Genomic DNA, 22049 nt, shown 5'->3' on the forward strand with positions numbered 1-22049 from the left:
ATGATGACATGCTCCAGGTAGTCATCTTCTCCCCTCACAGAAAACCTCACTGTTGCCATCTGTCCTGTGCAGAGTGGGCAGCTGGATGTCTTTTTTGCCCACCGCAGGATGCAGCCCAGGCAGAACTTGTGTTGGCACGGCTGGACAACGCCAGCTCCCTTCAGAACACCATGGCAGAGAGTGCAGATCTGCTCTGCCGCCTCACACATGGTCCCTTGTTGCAGCAGGCTGCGGACAGGTGTGGAACAAGGAAGCTGCTTCCCCTCCCTGGTGTCACACGCTGCAAAAGAGAGAGAACAGACACAGTCACTTGCTGTCCTGGGAAGGGGAGGCAAAAGTGCCCAGAGAAGGAACCTCCCGGCTCCCCGAGCCCTGTTGCCCACCCCACGGCTGCCCCCACACAGCTGACCTCTGCTGCTGCAGGAATCTCTCACAGTGCCGGGCTGCCTGAAGCAGGCAGGACCGGGAAACGCAGGGGGTGGCTTTGAGACACCCCCCCAGAGGAGTGCCGGGCTGCCTGAAGCAGGCAGGACCGGGAAACGCAGGGGGTGGCTTTGAGACACCCCCCCAGAGGAGTGCCGGGCTGCCTGAAGCAGGCAGGACCGGGAAACGCAGGGGGTGGCTTTGAGACACCCCCCCAGAGGAGTGCCGGGCTGCCTGAAGCAGGCAGGACCGGGAAACGCAGGGGGTGGCTTTGGGACGGACACCCAGAGCAGTGCCCGGCTGCCTGAAGCAGGCAGGACCGGGAAACGCAGGGGGTGGCTTTGAGACACCCCCCCAGAGCAGTGCCCGGCTGCCTGAAGCAGGCAGGACCGGGAAACGCAGGGGGTGGCTTTGGGACGGACACCCAGAGCTGCTGACAGCAGCCCCCAAAGCACCGCCCAACACCACCAGAAGTCTTGCTCCTACTCCAAGCTCCACACCTCGCAGGCTTGCTCGGCAGGGGTCCAGGCATGAGCCAGACTGGCCCAGACTCTGCTGGAACCTTGTTAAGAGCAAGCAGTGCAGGATGTGAGGTCACAGTCTGTTGCTTGCTGCCACAAGCACCAGGTTGGACCATTGTCACATGCAGCCGTGTACAAAATAGTCTTGATGTCTGGACCATCTCGGACAGGTCCCAGACCCACTGCTTGTACCACTTCTTGCTTTATCTGGTCAAAGGCTGCTTGTTGTTCAGGTCCCCAGTGGAAACTGTTCCTCTTTCGAGTCACATCATACAGAGGTTCCACAATCTGACTGTATCCAGGAATGTGTAGTCTCCAAAATGCCACTATTCCCAAGAAACGTAGAGTTTCTTGCTTGTTCATGGGATTTGCCATGGTAGAGACTCTGTTTACCACATCCACTGGAATGTGTCGGCATCCATCCTGCCACTGCACTCCCAGAAACTGGATCTCTGTGGTAGGACCTTTCACTTTGTCTCTCTTGATGGCAAAATCTGCATTCAGAAGAATGTCCATGATTTTGTTACCTTTCTCATAGACTTCCTCAGCAGTTTTACCCCAGACGATGATATCATCGATGAACTGGATGTGTTCTGGAGCACCACCTTCCTCCAGAGCATCGTGGATTACTGCATGACAGATGCTGGAGCTGTGGATCCAGCCCATTGGCAGTCTGTTGAAAGTGTACTGGATTCCTCTCCAGGTGAAAGCAAACTGAGGCCTGCACTCCTCTGCTGTGGGAATAGAGAAGAATGCATTAGCAATGTCTATGGTAGCATACCATTTGGCCTCTTTGGATTCCAGCTCGTACTGGAGTTCCATCATGTCTGGTACTGCTGCACTCATAGGCGGAGTTACTTCATTCAGGGCTTGGTAGTCCACTGTCAGACGCCAGTCTCCATTCGGCTTTCGCACAGGCCACACTGGACTGTTGAAAGGTGAATGAGTCTTGCTGATGACTTTCTGACTCTCCAACTGACGAATCAGATTCTGAATGGGCAACAAAGAGTCACGGTTGGTTCTGTATTGTCTGTGATGCACAGTCCGAGAAGCAGCCGGCAACTTAATGTCCTGAATCTTGTGTTGTCCCACAACTGCAGATTCATCAGAAAGTTCAGGTCTAGCAGACAGCTTCAGCTTTTGTCCATCAATTTCTACAGAAGCTACTCCAAAAGCCCATTTGTAACCCTTAGGGTCCTTGAAATGCCCTTCTCTCAGAAAATCAATTCCCAAAATACAAGGTGCATCAGGTCCGGTCACAACTGTATGCTTCTTCCACTGCTTACCAGTTAAACTTATATCAACGTCTACCTTACTTAACTCTTGAGATCCACCAGTGACTCCCAGAATAGTTATAGACTCTGATCCCTGATAATTTGATGGCAATATGGTGCACTGAGCTCCTGTGTCAACCAAGGCCCTGTACTTCCGAAAGTGTGAAGTGCCAGGCCACTGGATGTACACATCCCAATAGATTCTGTTATCTCCATTATCCCTCTCCTCCCCCTGGCGGGAGGCAGGGCACCCCTGATTGTGGGGAACATTTCCACAGGTGCAATGAGCACCCTGTGCAGTGTTAGAACTGGAGCCACTGTTGGAGCTGTCATCGTTGTCCTGGGGAACTGTGGAAGTAACAGCTACCCTTCTGGTATTGCTACCCTGGGTTCTGCCACTCTGCAGTTCCCTTAGTCTCCTGAAAAGATTAGAAGTTGGTTGGCCATCCCACCTGTTCATGTTCTCACCAAACTGATCACGTAGAGTTATCCAAATGGTCCTACGTGATTGCCTTGGTAGTCTGTTTTGGTTTGGCCTGTTTTGGAATGACCTCCTTGGAGGATGTCTATTCCTCACAGCTGAAACCTGCACCCACCTGGAGGAAGAATTGGAATTATCTCTTTGTGCCAATTGGCATATGGAATCTTTCAGCTCTTTCATGCAATTCTCAATTTTTCCAGACAGCGTTTCAGTGGCTGAAACCAAAGAAACACGTGTCATGCTATCATCCAATTGTCTTAGTTGATCAGTGAATTGGCCAACCGTAGGAGGATCTCCACCATAATTTCTTGCCACAATTCTACTTGCCAAAATGTTTGCGTAATTGGAAGGAGCAAGCTTGATGAGCTTCTTAGCAAGACCAGCTGCCACAGGAATGTCGTCAGGATTCAGAGTATCATGTTCACCATAGAGTATCTCTCTAATGGCAAACTCTCTCAGACGCTTAATTCCCTCATCTATGGTAGTCCAGGGCTTAGGATTCCATGGAAGGTCATCTCGGGAAGGGTATCTCAGGGAAACCGCCATTAAAAGGCGTATCCACAGATTAACCTTACCGAGAATCCTGGCTAGATGTCTATCTATTCCATTATCCTTTGAGAGAGTTCCTAGCTGAGCTGCTGACTTGTCTCCAACTATTAGAGCTGGAGCACCTGTATCATAACACCTAGCAAGCCAAGATAGGATGGGTTCCTTATCTGCTCTGAGGTAATCTTTGCGGACATTGCGAATCTCCTCCCTTGGTGACGAGCAGCTCTGCAGGTCATCCTCCTCTTCATCTACCACATCTTCCTGAACATCTTCCTTTTGTCCCCATAATCCTGCTGTCACTCTCCTAAGGATCTCTTTAAGCTGAGAAGCGCCACTGCCAGCTGCTGTCTTAGCTGCATCTCCATCCTGTGATGATCTCAATAACTCAGCTATATCTCTAAGGCGAACCTTTTCTTCATCTCCAGCAGGCCCTTTCCTAGCAGAGGTTCCCTCACCAGGATCAGCCTGTCTAGCAGAGGTTCCCTCACCAGGATCAGTCTCCTGCTCTTCTCCTCCATTAGCTCCACTAGCTCCTGGATCAGCTTTGGCCTTTCCACCTCTGGTCTTTAGGACTGCTACTTGTTTAACTGGAGCTGTGTTTGAATTTACAGCCATCCTGATAGAAGCTGACAGGTCCTGATCTAAATCAGCCGCCGTGGGGGCCCCTTCTGGTCCTGTCATGGCGGACGGAAATGACCTTGCCTCACTACCGGTCGCCATCTTGGGAATGGGAGCCGCCCCTGGCTGCTTGCCAAAGTCATAGAGTGGAGCATTTAAGGCTGCTTTGCCAATAGGTTTTGCTATTTGTCTAACTGACGCAGCCCCTTCCTCGTCACTCGAGGACTCTGGGGCAGAGTTAGAGGAACGCCTACTCTTCCTAGATTTTTGTTTAATCACAAAACATGGTCGAGAAACCTTTTTCTCTCTATGTAGAGCCCACAGCAGATAGACATTAATTATCAGCAACAGCAGGATTACACCCGTCAAATAAATCACCTTAAGATCCCAGCCAGCCCCAACCCATTACACTTGCTTATGTCACAATCCACTGCTCAGAGACACCAGGCCCCACTGCCCAATTGTGCCACAGCTTTTTCCTTCTTTCTTTCTCCTTTCTTTCTTCTACCAGTCTGCTGAAGATCCACTTTTGCAATGTACATTTCAATTAAAACATCTTTTTGTTGCTTTTATCAGCTAAATGGTAACTGTTTTTTTGGGCATCACTCCTTCTACCACAGCACAGCAGAGCAGCTCTGAAAATAAAGCTTTCGTCCTGTTAGCATTCATGTTCATAATGCACTCTTTCTCCATAATTTTGCAACATAATCTTATTCATATCTCTATAACTAAAGATGTTGAACTCAAGAATGCTGGAAGGGGGGAAACAGAAGGACATAAAAATGTACTCACAAATATACTGCACATTTGTTACTAATTTTCTATAAACATGTATTCACAGTGAGAAATTATATGTGAAAAATACCACAGAACAGCAAATACACCTTCATTCCTGGGTTTGTGCAGCAAATACTTAATGAATTTTTGCACCTTCTCCCATTGTCACATGATTGTGATGGTTATGCATATATCATGGCCTATGAATAAGATCAAGCACAACATACTTTTTCTGTATTTGCAATATATGAACTCCTGACAGGAAAATATTACCTCCTGATTAGTATTCTGCTGTACTACAAAAGCACATTTGTCTGTGGCTGATTCATGAAACAGCCTTTGCTCAGTGCAACTTACTTGTGATCTTTCTGGACCGATTTACAAATCTGGGTCTTTTTGCTAGCCTGTTTTTGTTTTGTTGTGGGGTTTTGGGGTGTGTGTGATTTTTTTGTTTGTGTCTTTGTTTTGTTTTTGCTTTTGTTTGTGTGTTGGTGGTTCTTTTTCTTTTTCTTTCTTTTTATTTTTTTTTAAGTTCAGCCTTCTCTCATACATGCAGTTTCACCGGACAGTGAGACTGCCTTTTCTGCTCTAGGTGATTTCTGCCATCTTGTGTGTGCTGCAAGCCTCATGCTTCTGTGTTTTAAGGTAGAATGCTGTACTCCATACTCTTCTGCATTACAGAAGTTTCAGAGGTAGCATTTTCCACCCAAATGAACTCACAGCTAGTAGAAATATCAGGAGCTTCAGAGATTCAGATCTGTTGTATTACTATCCAGTTTTCTGAGTAAAACTTGTTCATTGATTTGTGAAAGTCTTGGTTATCTGTTTTGTCATTTTCAGTCACCAGTAGTTTCATCTCCAGAGGACTTGTAGGTTTTTTTGGTCATACTCTCTTAAATTTGCCTTATTCTTACTAGCTTATGCTGTTCAGGGATCCCTCAGAGCAATGTAATCCAGTGTAAACTGGCACCATTATTTATGTGATTTTTACTGAGTCTTGCAAATCAAGCTTTGTATTAAACCAAATTCCTTATTCCAGAACCTCACTGAAGGTATGGATCCTCAAGATGGAAAGAGAAGTCTTTCTGTCTGTATATGTGCAAAATATGTTTTCTGCTATCTTTCCAAGTGGATTTATCATGAGTGCTTTTGAGCTTCCTTGAACAGTTCCTTGCACCATTTGAAGGTATAATTTAAGTCTAGTGAGAGATTAAATATTTCCTTAAAATGTAGCACTCATGAAGATGCTCAAAAATGTCATCTTACCTTCTCAGTTTCCATGTTGACAGAAAAGACACAGATAAGATATTAAGAAGATGTTCACTCATCATATCAGTATAAACTACTTCTTAGCCTCTTCTAGGCTGAAGATGAGTATTTTCTGTACCATGCTTTAAATGTTTACCCATGCTTTAAACCATGCTTTAACTATACTTCTTGGCTGATGTGAGGCAAGTGGTGGACATGGTTGTTTTGACTGGGATTAAATTAATGAGGTGGGAATTATAAAAATATAGTTGTCTTTATTTTCCCAAATACCCTGCCCCAAAATCATGTACAAAACTGATTAAATTTATTTACGGGTTCTAGTTGGTCATGAATTCTACCAGGATGCTTGTAGGCAACTTTAGTACAATTTAGAGAATTCAGAAAATGGAAAAGGCTAAGCCACAAAATAGCTTTACCCCACTTATAAAATGGAGGCAAGCCAGGACCTTGGGGAAAGCCAATCAGAATGCCAGTTGTACTCATCATGATGAAGCAGGAATTTGGAGATGGTACCCAGGTCTCTCTTCCGTGGCAGGCTCCAGAACTGCAAGTTTGTAATCCAATGTGTGGATAACGTGGCACAAATCCAAAGGAAAAGGGACCGGCCAAAATCAAAGTGTCCTTAGACACGGCTCCCACAAGGCAAATCTTGTGGAGCAGCACTGTCTGAGCAGTGCAGGGGAAGCTGCACTGCTCCCAGCCAACAGCTCCAGTGTTAAGGCAGGCAGGGTCGTTCCAGCAGCAGGCAGGGAGCAGGACCACAAGGTAGGCAGGTCTGGGGAGAAGCCAGGTCTGAGTGCTGATCTCTGCAATTTTGCCAGGAATCCAGAGTGAGAGCAGAGTGAGTCCACATGAGTGCCAAAAGTGATCAAAAAATGAGAGCCAAAAGGAGAGCACAGACTGCTTTCTGCTCACTCTGTTTAAGATTATCCTAGACAATGTGTCCAGTGCCAATATACTGAGCATGAAGAACCCAGCCAGTCACAGTTCCAAATCCCAGCATGGGCTTCCCCCCATGGGTGAATACGTGTGAGGGGCTTCAGCTCCCAGTGGGAAGAATGGGCACCATTTTACCTGTACCCCTTGGGGTGTGGGGAAGGCAATTTTGCACCTTGGAAGGCAGTTTCGCACCTTTGTCTTCCCCCATCAAACCTCCGCTGATGGAGGTGGGGGAAGTGGGGTTTGGAGCACCCTGTAATAATGGTCTACCTGTATTTCTTAAGGCTTTTGATATGGTTACTCACAGCCTCCTAGACGAGTGGTCTGGGCAGTGGGATAGAGAACTGACTGATGGGCTGAACCCAAACGGTGGTGGTAAATAGATTCAAACTGGCAACCTGTCACAAGAGGAGTTCCCTGGGGATTGGTGTGGGGCCCAATGTTGTTTAATATCTTTGTAAATGATCTGGATGATGGGATCACGTGTACCTTGATGAAGTCTGCCTATGATACCAAACTAACTGGAAAAGTGGACATTTTGGGAGGGGGGAGCCACCCTTTAAGGAAGACCTGGATAAGCTGTAAGGGTGGGCTAACAGGAGCCCTATGATGTCCAGCAAAGATGAATGTAAGGTCTTGTGCCTGGGAAACATAATCCAGGAGTGCAGTACATCCCAGGAATCAGATGGTAAAGATGAGGAGTAATGAGTACAAGTTTTCAACTGGACATAAGAGGACAATTTTTCACAATGAGAACCATCAGCCATTGGAATAATGTCCACAAAAGAAGTGATGCTCTCCCTAGCATTGGACACTTGAATAATTCAGCTAGAAACCATACTGGACCATCTTGTCTAGACTGTGCTTTTGCCGGGTACTTCCAACCTGGTTTTCTATGATTAATTAATTCTATGAATGTTTATTCAGGTCAAACTCCAAGCAGTTTTTATTTTTTGTTGTTTTGTTATGAGACCGTGTAGCACAAAGAACATTTTTATTAGTACTTTTCAAGATCTGTAGTGTATTCTTGTTCTGTTTTTGCAGTATGTAGCAGACTGCAGTAAGATCTCATTTTATGCTTGGAATAAATACGCGCTAGACTTGTCATAACTATTACAGTGTAAAATAAAATTATTACAAACAACTGCTAATCCTGTTGGCCTTTGATTACAGTCAAGTGTTTTATAATATTGCAATCTGGCTGTGCTATGAATAAGTCAGGGTAATTTACTTGGAACTGTAAATGCTCAAATAAGAATTTTCCTGGGTTTTGTTTATTCTCTCATGTTTTACTTTTCCCTTATTATTTATTTTTTTTTTCCAGGGAAGTTTCTGCTTTCATTTGAACTCTCCAAAACCAAATTTTGTTTGCAGATTCTCTGATTTCCATCAAAAAAATGTGGCAGCAACAGAGAAAGAATCATTCTGAGTAGAAAGCTCTCCTGTATCGTCTGCAGCAGGATATATATTGGTCAAGAAAACCTTCTCCCTGCTGTGTTACAGTACATAGATTTTACTATGCAATTTTGTAAGTGCAGATGAGAAGGCTTTTATTGTACAGCAATAGCCACAGATAATTTGCTTTTCATAAACAGTTTTGTAGATACTGGATGGCTCAGGGGACCACTAAAGAGATAACCCTAAGGTAATGGGATGAAGAAATCTTCACTTTTGGGTCAGTAGTTTGATTCTAGTCTATCTAAGGATCATTTAAAAATCATTAAAATTCAGTGGCTGGGTGATAATTCAGGACTTGGGAAATCAAAATTCAGTTCTTTCTCTGTTACAAATTTCCTGTATTACTTCAGGAAAGTCACATAGGGTGAGATTTATGAAGACATTTATCACTGAATTACCTCCATGGATCTGATCCTTCACTTCTTTGCTTCTCAACCTCCATCTGTTGCATGCCCACAAGCACTGTACATTCACCTGAATGACCTTTTTCTCTTTAGAAATGGAGACTGGCAGGTATTCATAGATATGCTGTAACAGAGTGCTGTAGGACATAGCAGCAAGGATCTGAGAATCTGAACATCTCTCTCAGAAAAGGTATGAGGGCAAGCAGAAGGAAATGACAGATGTTTTTATTGCCCCTCCTAGGCTAAACTGCCTTGCTCATGGATTTTCAAGGGCACTTGCAGCTTCATGACAGGATCACACTGCTGGTGGTGGTCCCACGTTGCACAGCATATGAACATATGGTCTATAACAGGTTTAGGTGAGACACAGAGCATCTGAACTGAGAAGCCAGATTTCCTTATATAATTTTTAATGAGGACAGATATGGGCTAGGGAATTGCTTCCTGGATGTGCTACAGTTAATTGCCACAGATAACACCTTGCTTCACTCCTTGTGAGGACTATGGGTTTTTTGCCCCTTTATAAACTTCTTGTGATATTTATCTAAAAATAGATTTGCTGTGGTGTATCAGTGTCAGGAATGTGGCTGTGAAGATAGCAAACACCTGCTAAATCTACACAGTGAAGCAATGTTCTGCATTAAAAATACCTGGGATAGCAGCTGGCAGCAACTCCCGACAGTGCTGAAACTTCTTCTAGTTTCAGGGTGGAAAGAAATTGAGCCATCATCTGTGATTTTAACCTCCACCCACCCCAACCACGTGAAGAAAGAAGACAAGACAGGGGTTTTTATTTACCTACTCATACTGCTGCTTTGTGTAAGCAATGTGTGCAATTTCTCTAACTCCATACAAGTTAAAAAGAGAGAAAGACACTCCATGACCCTTAAAATAGGGCAATAAGTATATAAAAGGAACAAATCGAACCAATACATCTGCTTTTGTAAGAATGGTCAGGCTAAGTACTTTACAAATGCTTGTTAAGTTCTTCTTAATTACAGGTATTAGTCTCACACTGTGCCAAAAAGCACTGCCACTGCCATTTTCAACTTAGAGGACAAAGTTATCTAATAAGTGTTATTTGGTGCTAATCATTGCAAATTTGAGGTTTTACATAAACCTGCTAGTTCACACACAACACAACCTATGTGAGAGTTGAAAGCACTGCTGTTTGAAAAAGATTATCTTACCCCTCTAAGTGCACAGCATCTGGGTGTGTATCTACTGAGTCTTAAGTCAGTAGTACTCAGTACTGAGTCTTAAGTCGTGTCTCTAATCAGCATCAGCGACAGCCAAGTAAATGAACACTTTACGTGTTCTATTACTCACATTTCAAATCCAGCATAAAAGCTTCAGCTTCCCCCTTTTGCACCTGTGTAGTATGGAACTGGTCACTTAACACTAGAAATTAATTCTCTTCCAAGCATCAAAGTGAATTCAGTGCTTGATACTCACATTATATTATGAAGATTTCCGGTAGTCCTATACATGAGGAAGAAAAACTCAAATCACAGCATGACTGAATCAGTGGCAAGCATAATCTGCCCTAAAGTGATCCTTACCTGTTCATAAATTCTGGAATAACCTACACTAAAGCAGCCTAGGAATACTGAGCAGGTGATCCCATAGAGGAGGAAAAAACAACAACCAAAAGCTTAGATAGTCCTATCTGACCTAGAATAGAATTAAATATTTCCTGCCTCTGTCAAAAAGAAATAATGTAGCAGGCACCTAATTGCCACCAGAACTACTGTTATTTGTATTTACTGTTATATTTGTGGTCATGTGCCCATTTTGCCCAAAGTGCTGTACATAGTCACACTAAAAGGATATCCTAGGAAACTTTCAAACCAGGTAGAAAGCCAGGAGCAAGAAAGATGTATTCCCTTTGGTGAGCACAGCAGGCAGTTGCTAATTCAGGCCCTGCTAGACTAATAGTTGTCAGCTATTGTTTTACTGAATTCATTACCAGGATGAGCTTTCAGTCCCATTTATTGAAGAACACACAAGGAATTTGGTTTTCCATCTCTTAAAAGCTGGAAATATGTCATTTTTGTAGTATCAGCAAAGCAAATGCAGTGATCTCACATTTCAATGTAGCAGTTTTTTTTAATTACCAGGTCCATACCTATTTTGAAAATGAAATCAGAAAATATTACTGAATAGCTACTGCACATCTACATATGCTGCATTAAAACGGGTCCCAGCCTTCAACTCTACCCCAAGATGTTATCTTGTTCATGTCACATACTAGAAATTTGGTATCATCTTGTGTTGTTTTCCCTTACTACAACCTTCAAAGTACATTTTTTGCAAATGCTTGAAACAGTAATAATGATTCCTTAGTGTGTGTGTATCAGGCTTGAGTCAGAGACATATGAAAATGAGTCTGTCAGTGTCCAGGAGTTTGAAGTTGCAGTGTGTTTTAGACAACCATGACTTGGGTCTTGAACCTGGGATCGCATAACCCAGGAATGCAGCTCAGATTGGGAGCCACCTGACTTGAGTACAGCAGTGTGGAGAGGGATCTGGGGTTTTTGGTGAACAAAAGGTTCAACATGAGCTAACAGTGTGCTGCAGTGGCAAAGAAAGCCAGCAGGATGCTGAGCTGCATTAATAAGGGTATCACGAACAGGGATAAGATGTCATTCTCCTACTCTGCTCAGCGCTGATCAGGCCACACCTTAAGCACTGTGTAGGTTTGGTGTCCTCTATACAAGAAGGATGTGGACAGGCTGGAAATGGCCCAGAGAAGGGACTGGAAGACCTGTCATATGAAGGAAGGCTGAGGGAACTGGGTTTATTCCACCTTCAGAAGAGAAGGCTTATGTACCATGCCCTGGTACAAAAAGGGTGGCTGATGTGAGGATGCAGTCCTGAGTTTGTTTCAATTCTCAGGAAATATAATGAATCAACAGTATCAAACAAAGGTGCCTAAGACTTCCCTGAATGCCTACTGGTAACCTACAAGTGTAAGGCTATAAAGGGCATTATTATTCTGCTAAGTTTTATAATTTAATGAAAAATGCTTTGGGAAAGTCTTCTTCAGAAGAATGCACTGCCAGGAGAAAACTGGCATAAACATTGTGGACTCTGCTCATTATCTTTTAAGTGCTATTGTAAGAGACAACGAGATGTTGAAACAAAACCATGTATCAGGCCCCTTTCAGGTTGTGAATCAAGAGCAAGAAAAACATGGAAATAAACATAATTTTGTTAATGTCACACTGGGAATGTACTGAGTATTTCTTTGACCTTACAAAGCTATATTTAACAAAAGTAACAAGTTGGTTCTTCTCTATTTCAGATTTTTGGCTTGGCTGGGAAGGAGGTAGGAGTAATCTTGTCACTCTCCACTGCTGATGTCAACTGTGATGCAAGGACCAGGGCAGTTAGGACTGTATTCCCACTGTCTGCAGACTTAGAGGAGATTATTGCTATTCAGTCACACTGGGCTGAAGGCACTGCATTTTCTTCTATGATGTATATGTCACTTCTCATTAATTCTGAGAGACCTTCTACTTTGGAAACCAGGGTAAACAGAGTCATGTATTGGATTAGGTCTCTGCCGTGAATAAATTTATTTCTCAGCAAGTGTAAAAAACGAGCAAGGCCAAAACCCCTCAGAGCAGAAAATGTCACAGTGATTGCTAATACATTACTGCGCAGAGAAATGCCTAATAAAACCCCTATTAGGATGTCATACCTGCTTACTACTGAATTCTCCAGAAAGTTTATTTGATATGTCTAAGCTAATTATCAAAGACTTGGTGATAAAAAGCAGCTCACTGGGCCTGAATGTGTCAGAACAGAATGACTAAATTGTGAGAATTCATGGACCTCTGCTTTGAATAATTAACTTGACTCTTTGTAGAAAGCACACACCTTGGAAACTAATTTTCTCTTTGCACAAAGCAATTTGTCCTTGTGTTGCCTTTGAAAAGTAAACTGTTTAACTGTGAGGCTATTCTTGTCTCCATTCTATTAATCTCTGAGCTTTCTTCCTCATTTTCCTCTCAGTTTGTGCTTGCACTTAAAAAGCTCTGTTCTAGCTAAAACCTGAAATGTGAGATTGTGCAATTTACCAGGAAATGGAGGAGCATCCTTTCAGACTCGGCTTTGTGGTGCAGGGCCTTTTTCCTCTCCATGATGATGATCATATTTGAAGAAAAATATCTTTGCATGGGATTGGTAGCAGAAATAAACAGATTTTGGCATGCACAGGGAGTACTACAGACTTGGTAGAAGGGAACTGTGATAGAGGCTCCTGTATCCCTACGGTGAAATCCTGACTGTACTGAACATCAAACTCCTGACAGCTGTGAGATTGGCATGGCATTGTTTGGATCACAGGTATGTTTCTGTCCCTGCTGGGTCACTGTTGCCAAGAATAATGCTCTGCTTTCTGTGTGATTGTCTGGTTGAAGAGAATGTTTCCCAGGCCTCTCCCTAGTGAACTCTTACATCCAAATTTCAGGTCACCACTGCATCTGGCAGTTTCACTGTAAGAAAAAAAAGTACAGAGACCAGGCAATTTTAAGATTTTGGGTCTTCCCCTCTTAGAATTGAAGAACAGAATAATAAGCCTGCCAGCCAAGGACAAACTGAGCTACCCAGCCTCTACATTAACTGGTCACTTTGATCATGCTTTGGGGAAAAAAGGAGGACTGAACAATGTCTTGGTCTGTTGCAGACACCTGTGTCTGTGTGGTATGACCTGTAGCTCCAGTTACCAAGCACTGGACATGACCTGTGGGCTTTTTGATCTCTTTGCAACCTTAGATAAGGAAAAGTCTGTATTTTGAACAGAGCTGACTGGTTCGAAAGTAGGAAAATGACAATAATGTTCACAGGTGAGGATTTACCTGTTCCAGTCAAAACAATCACATATCCTGCCAGAAGGAATGCTTATGGGTTATAGCCTTTGGCTCAAATTGTTTTCTGAAATGCTAAGTACCTCCGTGCATTTTGAGCTGTCTCTAGTGGCAGATTACCATAGCACTATTTCTCTGCTTTATTATTTTGGAAAACACTTTCCCCTAAGTCCTCATGTAATATATTAAGAATAGGAGCTAATCAGTCTCTGATCATTGTGCCTCTAGGAAATGCTGAATGTGCTTGTCATTCCAAACACTTCCTCATGTCTCTGGTTCCTTTGTACTCTGTGAAATCAAATAAGCATCCTTCTTTGCCACCACAGTAATGATACTGTCAAGATAGGGACCATGTTTCTCCACAGCTTTTCTTACACCAGGCAATACATACTTGATTTAAAAGAGGCAAGGAAGACATAAAAGTATTTAAAAGCAACTTTTACATAGTCTGTTCTGGACCTCACCATTATAATGGTTTAAATTTTATTCAAATTACATTAAACTATGCAAAAAGACAGGGTTTACTACAGATAAGATTAAGTCTGGATTTCCTGGACCAGAACAGTAGATATAACATTATGTTCTGCAATGGGTCTCTGAAATTTGCAAGCAACCAAGGTAAAACTTCAGATGTAGTTTGGTCCACAAAAAAAATATCTGCTTTGTAAGAAGGGTCATAGCCCTTATAGGGTGCAGCTAAAGGAGCCTGTCAATGCAACAGGTATCAGTAATTACCTTCAGTTTGACCAGATAATTTTTCCACTGCCCAAGATATCACTGTCAAAACTATTATTTCTGTACTGCTACAGGCTGAGGCCCATCTCCTTTTCCGATGCTGCATTTGTAGTGCTGTTAACAGTTGCTTCAGATAATGAAATTTATTGAACCATGTTGCTTTCAGATCTTGAGGTTGCTTCTCTACAATCTGTAGTGAGCTTGGATAGGTCTGACAGTTTATCATCTGTCACAGGTTGAGATGAATCTGCTTCTGATATTGAATCCCATGCTGCTATCGTGCCAGCTTCAAAATGAAAGTGGCGGTTGGAGCAAAGTATGATGGGGCTTAAAGTTCAGGCTGCAACATGAGAGGCTTTCTGTTCAGTTGTCCAGGTTTGGGGTGTTGATCTTTTTCTGCTGGTCTGGCTGTGGGTCAGAGGGTGAAAAGGGGTTGGTGGGCCTGCTTCTGCTTCTGCATTTTGCTGGGCTTTTCTGCAAAGAGGCTAAGGTATTGTATTGTCTCATTTCCAGTGGAAAATCTTTATCTCAACTTTTAATTTCAACCCAGAGAGGTTGTGGTTTTTTTTTTTTGTTTTTTTGTTTTTTGCTATTATTTTCTGTCCCATCTGTGTGTGTGTGTTAGGGCTTGTGAGAGTGGGGTGTGTTAACCCAGGACATTGTCTTAATTCTGGATTACAGTTTAGTAAGGTTCACAAGAAAATAACAAATACTCCTTTCTGAGGGGGAAAGTGGTGACTTTTGCAAGGTATTCAGTGGTTGTGCTGCAAATTATCTGTGAAAAATATTGCATGACCTTCAGGGACCGTTTTTAAAAATCAGTATCTTTTGAACTTTTTTGTGTTGCTTTGGATATGAAATTAATGAATCAAAACATACAGAGTTTATCAGTGTATCTAACCTTTGTTATGGTAATCTGTTTTCTCACATCAAGCTGTAGAAAATTAATATATTCAGGAAAACTTTAATCTTGAAGACCTCTGTCTCTTTTCCAGTCCTCTCCTTAATCATAGATCAATGGTGTTGGGAAAGCACACAGTAAGGCATCAGCGTTCTTTTTGCCCCCATATAAATGTCTTACTTTGTCTTAGCTGCTAGCCGAAGTTACAGTGACAACATTAATCCAAACTGATTGTTAGCCTGATGTGGTATTGGTTGATGTTATGTCATATGTCTGTTGAGCCAACCTAAAGATTTGAAAACAGCACTCTGATCAGAACAGGGAAATTACATATAAAAATTTCACAGCACCAAATCTGCTGAGCATTTGTTTGATGTTGGTGGTGTTTTTTATTCCAATCAATCAAAAGCTTCCTCTTCCACAGAATAAGAACATTCTTCATTTTTATATTATATCTTGTACATGAAATAAACATGAATAGTAGCTTAGTAGCTATAAAAAAGGAAAAAAAAATTTAAAATCCCCATTTTTTTAAAAAACTTGCCAACCCAAAATTTATTCCAGAGTTTTTCGAAGCTACATATTTGCTACATTGATTAGCAATTGTTTAATATTCCCCCCCCCACCTTGAGAAACATTTCACCAGGAAAAAAACCCCAAACTTTAATTTCAATAGTGAATTTCTGATAACTGACATGATAGCAGATGTAGTTATGTTCAAAAAGGAAACAAAAAGAGGTGAAATCAGCTTGTGGACATGACCTGTTTTGTGGCAGCACAGCAGTCCTTCTCCTGTTCAAATGCAATAAAAATGTCACATTTTGAGATTCTGTAGTCAGCAGTAAGTTTCAAAGAAAATAGTTTTGTTGCTTACTGGTAGCACATTCTTAGCTTTATTTACAGATGATAAATTTAGATAAGTAATCTTTTAGATAGCTTTCTTTAGCTGATTCCTAATCTTAATAGAATTTTTAACATCAGCTTTCAGAACTATAGGAATTTTATTCATTTCAGGATGAAAAAAAAAAGCTATTTGTGTGGTTTTTTTTATTAACAGTCTGCCTCTAGATCTAACCCTAACTTGTCTTTTTTCTCCTACTTTACTAAGTAGATCAAACCAACCAATTTGAATACAGTGTCAGAGAGACAGTGAAGGATATTCAGTTTATTTAGTAAATGACCACTGGCAAATGTAACAAGAGGAAAATGAATATCTATATTCTTTTGCCTCTTACAGAGGTAATTCATGCAGACTTCCTACAGGATCTGTGGGCCCCTTTGCTCTCAATGGGGCATCCTGGCAGGCATGTGCCGCGTGTCTCTGAGTTCTGCTACAGAAGCCCTAGAGGTTAGAGGTGAATATCCTTATTACTCACTGAGCACTGAGCTGTAGTATTTTCTGGAGTAAACCAGTCTCAAGCTGCTTTTGATGGACCTTTACAGGGAAACTCCTCCTCCTGCTGGCTGTGAATTTAAGACATTCCACATTAGGTAGTTATTCATCAGTGAACCATATTGTGCTGAGTGCACTGCCAAGACATCAGCTGTGCATATTGGGCTAGGCAAAACAAGTCTCTGATTTCATGTGCTTGAGTTGAGGGAGCAACTTCTGCTCAGAAGGAATAGATGGAACAACCTCAGGGTCCAGGGTAAAGCTACCCATCTTGCCTGCCAGCCAAGCAAGGATGGAGTTGGATTCAGCCCTACAACTTGTACTGCTAAGAGCACACTACTGAGTAAATATTTAGAGAATATAGGCTTACCTTTGTCCTCTACCTGTATTTGGGTCGGTGGCATGAAGTACAAAACTATGCTGCAAAGGGATAAATCTATCTGTGTGAGGATGTTGTAGGGAAAATGCTTATTTCCTGACGACCCCTTCTCTATGGTAAAGTGGTAACAGAAAAACTGATGAGGATTTAGAGTTTGGCTGCATGACTAAATTGTCAAGATACAATGGACTTGTTAATATGCTTTTTATATTCCTGTATAAATAATGTATTTGTCTAAAACTCAGAAAGTATAATACTTACAGACTTGTCAGCCAGTGATTTAGAGGAGATAAAAGAATAATAAAAGTAAAGGAGAAAGATTAAGGATGTAATTGTGTGAGATGATTGATTACAAAGTCATTCTTCCATTAGGGCTTTTATTGAAGAAGTTAAAATTGTGAAGCGGAAGATAAGGGGTGGGGGAGGCTTGTGGACACGGTCGATGAAATGGCTCCAGGTGGGACATCACAATAATATTCTGATTCTTTCCTTTATATGAAAACATATGCACAAGTCAAACAGGAAGATAAAAAACATGACCTCATTTGCACTGATACTTTTCCACTTTCCTGCTTTGTGCTGTTGGGCTATTTTATACTTTTGTGATACTCTCCCATTCAGGGACAGTGCATCAGAAAAAATAAATAAATGGTATATATATATGATAAAAAAAAAGAAGTTTGTTGGTCTTGCAAGCATGATGAACATTACCAAAATTTGGATTACTTTTATGGGTTTCACTTGAAGTAAACATGATACACAAAATTTTACCACATATATATATGTACAGTCTGATTTAGCTAGGCATAGATCACTGGAATGGGAATTTCTGAAATTCCACTGTAGCAAATGAGGAAAAGAAGACAAAATTGTGAATATGTTTTTATTTTCATAAATACAAAGTAAAGAGGAATTATCTGAGAGATAGAATATGTTTGTTATCAACTGTGTATAGACTTTAGCTATACATGAAAAAATAAGGATACAAGTGTATACATGTATCTCTAAGTAAAGCTTGATTTTTGACTCTTGTATGGTCAGTTGTAGCAACATACAGTAGTACAATTTCAGATTTTCTTGGTTTGGGTGCATTTTTACATTTGCTTTAGTGTGAAGATCATACTAGATAAAACTTCACATGACCTGAACAGAGAAAAAGACACAGAAATTACCAATTAAAAAATTGTCTGGAAAACTATGAAGGTTTTCTGAGAGGAAATTGAGATCATAAAATGTTTTTGCAATCATTTTCCCGGTTACAGTGGGGGGGGGGGGAAAAAAAACCCAAACCAAATAATCCTTTTTTCCTTTTCCCCCCTCCTTCCACTTTTGTCTGTTATTGATGAGTCAAAGGATGTGAATTCTTGAAACGGAAATGTTTCTGAGATGGGTTTCTGAGATGGGTTTTGTTTGTTTGTTTGTAGTTTTTTTGTTTGTTGGTTTGTTTGGGGTACTTTAGTGGGATTTTTTTGTGTGTTTGCTGCTTCTGCTAAAAAGAAAGAAAATCCTAAAATGTTTTTCTTAAATCAAACTTTTCTAGAACAGACTTTTGTTTCACAAAGAAATCAATTCCTTGCCAGCAAAAGAAAAACTCAGCCTCAAATGCATTTTGTCCAGCTCCAGCAGATGTCTTGTTCTGAGATTTTTCCACTGGGATGATGCCAGGTTGAGTGCTTTTCTTCTAAGTAGATGCTGTGAGTGTGTTCTATAGCTCAATCTACCTGAATTATCCCTAAAACATTGGCTTTGAACTCCAAATGTCAAAGCAGTAAAACCTGCACTTTCCCCTGTGTAAATGAATTTCTGCTACTTTCAAAAGAAAGTTGTGAATTGTTCTACTGAGGCAAAACAAAAGGTAGCTCAGATGTTTGTACCTTTTGAAGGATAAAGGCTTTGTAGGAACTCAGTGTTTGTGACAAAATCCAAAGCCCTGTGAGGTTTGTATAGTTACTGGGTTTGCTGCAAGTATCTTTAAATGCCTCCAGACTGCAAGTATTTTCAGGCTTTTTAGTATTCTGTCCCTGTACCATCAGAATAAATAGACCTAATCTAGTGTGCCATATGGAGCACAGGCTGTCTCCTCGGAGAAAAGATGGCTTTAGGTTGAAGAGAGTGTGAAGGAAACTTAGAGATGTGCTTCCAGGTTGTGAAAGCCTTAGCTCTTAAGAGAGGTTATAAGATGGTTTCTGCTGATCTGACAGGCTAGCACTCCACAGGGGCCTCAGCAGTGCTTGGATATTGTGAAGGACTGGAAAATGTTGATAGAAGAAGGGTGTAAAATAGCAAGTGATGTAATTTAAGAAGCTGGGAATAAGGTACAGATTGATACCGTTCAGAGATGAGTCATGTGTTGTAACTGTTGGATGACAAGTGAGCCATTCAGACAAATGAGGTTAGGTGAAGGCCTAATAATCTTCAGTACTGTGTACAGCAGTGAGCTCTACATGGAGCTTCATCTTGAATCTGTTCAGAAGCTGCAACTCACATAGAATTTATTGATTACTGAATTCATAATCAGGACTTCTTTCCTGAGCACCATAAAGCTCTGTTTTACAAAAGACCTACATCCTCCCTGCTACAGAGAACACATTTTCTCCAGGTGCCTGGCCACAGTTGCCATCAGTGCAGCAAGCTGCCTGTTCATGGGGTTGAGAAAGAGAAGTGTTCAGGTACACAGGGAGATGTGATTACTCGTCAGATCTTCTGTTTCCTAGAGTGTCAGTCCTGCTGAACGGTGTTAAAGCCACCCTCACCCTGTTGTCCCCAGTTCTTGCTGTAGCTCCAACTTAGCCTATTGAAAGGGCCAGGAAATCTCTTGCTGGGGAGAGACCGGATGGGAACTGGTGCATGGCTGTGCTGAGTGCACAGAAAGAATGAGTCCTCTGTTTTCACAGACAGGTGTTTCAGTTTGGAGATACTGATGAGCTAGCTGCCCTAGTTTAGCCAGGGTGCAAAAGCACTGTCCAAATTTATTTTAGGATGCACAAATAGGTGAAGAAACCTTCACGAGAGCATCAAGACTTCTTTGATGAAGCAAAGAACAGAGAAAATTAAACGGAGATAGACCGACTTCCTCTAACTGAAATCCTTTTCCCTTCTAATAATTTTTCTTTCCTCTTGCTTCTTCAGCTTATGCCATATCTTGATTATATCTAAATAATTTTCCATATTGAAAAATGCATTTATTTTCATACAGTGTTAATTTTCAGAATGACCTGTGCCGTTGGTTTGTTGTAATTGTCATGTCTGAGCACTGAAAGTAAAATGAATTGAAAAAAAAAAATCTTGATTTCAGAAAAGACTCATTAAATATTATTGCTTACATTACTTGAGGACAGTTTATACTTATCTTCTTGTCAGCTTGTTAGTTTGAGCTTAAGTGTGGGTAATAAACCTTAGCTCACATCCGTGTTCCTAGCTGTATGCCTGAAAGGATATGCTTGAAGATCATAAGTTCTTGCCTTTATAATGGGCACTGCGTGCAATTGCATTGTATGTTCTAGTAAGTTCTGATTTCACTGGACATAGACAGTTGTCATGATCACATCATAATTAAAACAACAGAAGAAATTTTTAGTAAAGAGAAATAATTTTTAGTAAATTAAAAAAAAAAAAGAAATAATTTTTTTTAAAAAAAAAAAAGAGGAAGAAAATGAAAATGTGGGTAAAGAGTGAAAAAAGCTTTTAGAAAAGAAATAAACTGAGGACATATGGATTGGTATAAGATTAGATTACACAGGCCACTTATTTGATCTTTAAAAAAAATTCCAAGTGTAAATACTTACAAAGAAGATGATATTTGGCTGTCAGATAATGTTGTTATGAGCAACGAAACAAACAGAATAGAATAATTCAGGTTGGGAAATGCCTTTAAGGTCATCAAAGTAAACAGTAAACCTAACATGGTCAATTCCACCACTATTAGATTTTCCTAAGCACCACATTTACATGTCTTTTATAATAGCTCCACGGATGGTGACTCCACCACTTCCCTGGACAGCCTGTTCCAATGCTTGACAATCCTTTCCCAGAAGAAGATTTTCCTAATATCCAATCTAAATCTCCCCTGGCATGTCTTGAGGCTGTTTCCTCTGGTTCTGTCACTTGTTACTTGGGAGAACAGACTTTTTCACGCCCCTCTACGGCTTCCAATTGGGTAATTAATGGAATTCAGGTCTCAATATGTTAGATGAGAAAGAAATTTGGTGCAGTGGTATAATTATACCTCAGACTTGTCAGGTATGAAATAAAAGGCCAGTTTCCTAGAAGAGAAGGGAGGCAGACTAATCTGTGTGTAAACTGAAATACAAATGTTCACTAGTGCGTTCTGCTTTCTGACTGTACTTCAGCAACCTTTCTCCACTGGGGACTCTAACGCTCAGTTTGTGATCTAGAACGACCCAGCTAACACCCTTTTCCTCACATGTCACAACATATGTGCACTTGTGATCTAGGTAGGAGTTTAATGGGACATTTATGAGTCCTGTGATTTCTTGCTGTCTTACTGCTCTAAATTAGGACTGTCTTATTGTAACACATGTCCTCTGTCATCTATTCAGTTCCCATCACTCAGACTACATCTAGTCCTAGTGTAATACAATCACTTGTTAGGGTCAAATTTGGCTTGGAGATTTCCTTGCAGGGCTTGTTACGAGATTCTCAGCTGGTTTAGGGAGCAGATCCCAGCAGAAGTTGTGTGTTCTGAACTGGTTGTGTGCCTGAATTAGAAGGGTTGCACTGAAAAAAACAGTCTCCAAACAGCGTCTACTGTTCCTTTATTGCAGTCTAGTGATTATGCTTTTTGTCTTTCTTTGGGCTAGAAAACTATTTAACTGTGTGTCTTGTAGACTGGAGCTGGCTCTTGACTACAGCTAATATGATACATGACACTGCAAAAGTAGCAACAAATATCCAGAGTAATATGACACTGCAAAAGTAACACCACATTTCCAGAGTTAAGACCAGTTTGACGTGGTGGCTTTCTATTGAAACCTTCGTATAGATTCTCGTTTCTAAATTACATTTCTTGAATGAATTTGGGGAAATCTTTTTTT

Source organism: Dryobates pubescens, chromosome Z, assembly GCF_014839835.1.
Source record: "Dryobates pubescens isolate bDryPub1 chromosome Z, bDryPub1.pri, whole genome shotgun sequence".
Taxonomy (NCBI): domain Eukaryota; kingdom Metazoa; phylum Chordata; class Aves; order Piciformes; family Picidae; genus Dryobates; species Dryobates pubescens.